The sequence below is a fragment of the Aegilops tauschii genome, chromosome 5 (assembly GCF_002575655.3).
Source record: "Aegilops tauschii subsp. strangulata cultivar AL8/78 chromosome 5, Aet v6.0, whole genome shotgun sequence".
In the NCBI taxonomy this organism is placed as follows: domain Eukaryota; kingdom Viridiplantae; phylum Streptophyta; class Magnoliopsida; order Poales; family Poaceae; genus Aegilops; species Aegilops tauschii.
This window is the reverse complement of record NC_053039.3, coordinates 509,176,857-509,181,292: the sequence shown is the minus strand read 5'-3', so window position 1 is coordinate 509,181,292 and position 4,436 is coordinate 509,176,857.

Sequence of the window (4,436 nt, the reverse complement as noted above, 5' to 3'; positions counted from 1 at the left end):
ACACACATACACACACACAAAGACACCCACACATGAACACAACAACAATCCAATAAGTATAGTGCATCTATTTTTCCAAACCATGCATGTATGACACGAATTCAAAAATACTCCTTCTATTCCTAAATATTAGTCTTTTAGAGATTTCAACAAGCGACTACATACGGAGCAAAATGAGTGAATCTACACTCTAAAATATGTCTATATACATCCGTATGTGCCAGTCCACTTGAAATCTCTAAAAAGACTAATATTTAGGAAGGAAGGGAGTAAAATGTAAGACATGCATGGTCCTCAATTCAATATTTAAAACGAACATGAAACTGAAACATGAATATTAAGTCTTGTACTACAGTACATGCAAATGTTGTGTTTAATTAGGCGGAGCTATGATTGTCGGGGGTCACCCCCTCGACCTTAGATAAAATTGTGAAGCTCTATTTAGGGTTGTTTAGATTATATTTGTCCCCACCCTCCCAACCACCGATTGGTGGTGCACCCCCCACCCCTCCTTCCCGGGAGAATATCATGTGCCCCCATACCTTAGATGATATATGCCAATACGAGTTGCTTGGAGCTTGTAGATCTGAGATATAGCAACTCACATGATGTCTTAATATTTTTACAGGAAACCTTGATGAGTTTGAGAATTGCACACAATTTGTACAAAAACTACTCAGATGCCCTTGGATCCCATATCCAACAACCTCGAAGCTCGTATCACTGTAGCATCTAAGATGAAGGAGGACATCATATTCTCCTGTATGTAAGAATATCATGTGCTACCACACCTTAGATGCTTTGGTGATACAAGCTCTTCGGAGCCGTTGGATTTGTGACCCAACACCTCCTCGGTGGTTTGAATGGTTTTTTGCAGAAAAGCCCCCAAGGAGTTCGGCCACTGCTTACAAGCACAAAGACTGCTCAGATGCCATTGGATCTCAGATCAAACGACCTCGAAGCTCGTATCACCGTAGCATCCAAGCTGCGAGAGCACCTTATGTTTTCTCGCACGGGAGAATATGAGGTGCTCCCGCACTGTAGATTCTATGGTGATACGAGTTCACGAAGATCTAACGGCCCATAGTAGGAGGTTTGAATGTTTTTGCAGTATACGGCTGAGAGAGTTTGGGGATTGCGCAGAAAGTACAAGTACTACGCATGTGCCATATGATCACTGATCATATGACCTAGATGCTCATATCACCGTAGCGGGTAATTAAGCTACGGGGAGCACCTAATATGAGCAACGGGGAGCCGTTGGATCCAAGATGCAGCGGCACACACGAGGCCTGAATGTTTTATTTGCAAAAAAAACCTTTGGAGAGTTTGGAAATTGCGCATAATTACAAAGACTACTCCCAAGCCATTGGATCTCACTTCCAACGGTGTAAAAACTCGTATCACCATAGCATCTAAGCTGCGGGTTAGATGTGATATTCTATGCCGCTGTCATTTTTATTCGTAAACTTGCAAAATACGTGTAACTTGTGCTGTTACTTGTCTAACCGCGCAAAGTGTTTGTTCAAAAAAACCATCCTACACTGAAATATCGGAACAACACACGGGGATCCCACTTGTCATTAATCAAATTTGGACGTAAAACTAACAAATCTGAAAGAAGAGATTCGAACTGGCAACCTGGACTACAAAGCGTAAGTCGATAGCCTGAAACAACAACGGTTGTTGGCTTTGTCCCATAACTTGATTTTATACAGTATTATGTTGAGTAGAGTAGAGGGAGTGCCTCGTCAACACGTGCATGACCGTTGACTCACTTACTGGTGGGTCCCAGGTCTGCGATCTCTCTCTTCTCTCCATCGTCTAACCTTTGCACGGGCACACACGAAGAGCGGCGCTAGCTTGCCGTGGTGTTATTACAACTACAAAAAGCTTGCAAAATAGAAGAATCGCCTAGAACAAGAGACGTTGTGGCTGGTCGAGACGGAGCTAACCACACCTATCCTCCGTGCCATGTTAGCATGATGAAGCTGTGTGGCTAGTGGGGTGTTTTCGACCGACTGGCTGGGTCCCGAGGTCGAACCATAGGTACTACGTCTGATATAGTCAATTTTTACACGCACATTTTTCCTCCGTGCCGAGACATGGCACACCCTACCGCGCGGTTTCGGGGTCCTCCCGGGTGGTGCACGCATATATTCTTCCTGACGTGGGACGCCCTACCACGCGTTTTCACCGAAACAAGTAAATGAGTCGTCAAATCATGAAAGACCACTTTTCCCACCGAGTACATCAGTGAAGCACGGTGGCTAGCTAGTTGGGCTAGTTCGACCGATTAGCTAGGCCGCCGCCACATTTGTTTTTTCACCCCTTTTTTATCTACTTGTCGGCAGGTAAATTTAAATATCCACCGCGGCGTTGCTTTGGTGTTTGAGTGCGGCAGGATTTTTAATTTTTTTATAGACGGGAGCAGGCGCGGCAGGATTTTTAATTTTTTGATTGACGGGAGCAGGCGCGGCAGCAATTAGTCACGATGACTTCGCCTATAAAACCCACTGCTCCCTGATGTGAGAAGTCATCGACTGGTGTTTTACCATGGTGAAAACCAAAAGATTCCCCGCTCCTCGGTTGGCTCCCTCCGCCTTCCCGTAGATTGCATTGCCTTTCAGCCGTTTTGCCCCTCTGCATCACCAACGCCGTGCGCCTCGAGAAGCAGAGGGACTTCGGTGGTGTTTAGACACCCTCTGGATGGGCATGTCCATGTCTCGGCGCAACATGACCGTTGGATCAAACTCAGACGGTGTAGATCAGTCACTGTAGCACAAAGCGTGTGGGTGTGTTTGGTTGCATTCTCATCTCAATATACTCCTCTGTCTAGGTGTGTAAGTCACCTTACAAAAACCAAATAATCCCAAAACACTTAGGCACGGTACATTAACTCCCTCCCCATTTCTTATTTTGTGACATATCAACCAATAAGAGACGTGAGTTGTGCATGCTTTCAATGACTTGAGACTAATAAACATGACATGCAGTGGTTAGTTCATTGCATGCAATGCTATTAATTAGCAAAAAGCCATTAAGTTTTCTCGTTTTCCTCTCCGCCTTGGTCGCAGTTCACAACGTAAGATGACTTACACACCTAGACGGAGGGAGTAGTTGTTTCCACTTCCTGTATTTGTGTTAACCTACTAGTGTGGACTCATGCACCCTTCATGCACTCTGCCAAACACCCAAAAGTGGGTCGAGAAGGGAACTTTTGATCCCATCCCGTGCACCCTTCATACACCCTGCCTAACACTATTCATGCTTCATATGGTTCATGTCTCGTGGAGTACTGTAGCACCGTACTCTCCGTGCGCTGTAGACCTAGTTCTGTTAACATTGATTTCACAGTTCATTCTCGACCGGACAGTCGAGAAAGCGGTACTATGTTACTACATTACTGTTCATATAGTTGACATGCGCACAACATTATTTGTTGTCGTCATATCTTACTACACTAGCAACAAGATTATGTAGTACTGACGTATGAACCACTGCACATGCCTAGTAGTAGGAGCACTGTGTATGTTCAAGTGGCTGCCGTGTTTCGCACTCCTCCATCGTAAGAGTGGAAACGCTTGCTGTAATCATTGTTTTCTTCAGAAAAACAGTGGACACGCTCTACCGTGCGGATCCTCCTCTAGCCATGCACTAAATTACTCACTTTCGCCGACGTGTGGGACAGCCAGCATCGGGGTCCACCAGCCATGCACTAAATTACTCCGCAGTAGGGTGACGGTAGACTACCCCGATCGAAGCGCCGCAGTAATGCCCAATGAGCTGTCAAATCACAAAACCCCCTCCTTTCCAGCAGTAAGTTGGACGGACGAAGCAACCATCATTTCACTCTTCTCTCTCAGCTTCCTCTCTACCCAACTCGCTTCTCCCTCATCTTGTTCCTCATTTCTTCAAGAAAACCCCGACCTGCTTCTTCCATTGTTCTTCTCTCCCAAAGAAGGAAAGGTGAGCACATCAATAGTGTTGATTCTGGCCAAGGCCCGGTCTTGCAACCCCGAGACTGATCCTATAACTCCCTCTCTTTTCTTCTTTTGGCTTTGTAATTATGGTTTCTTTTCTTTTATTTCTATTTGACAGTTTCTTGATGGACGTTGGAGCACCGGCCGAAGTGATGTCTATGGCTCTGGCCAAAACCGTCGAGGCTCATGGTACGAAGAAGTGCAAGCACCCCGCTGAGACTACCGCAGAAAATCTCAAAGCCATCGCCCTATCCAAGCCCCCCTCTCCGGGATCCCTCATTAAGCAAGTCCAGGTAATATCTCTTCTTGACGATCTTTTTCTCGATATTGATCGTGTTTTTTCATCTAACACGCAGTACTAGTACTAGTAGTACAACTTTCTGGGTGATCTTGCATGTGATTTTTGTGTGCCAAATGACGGTTCTAAATTCCTCTTTTGACCAAAACATGCGA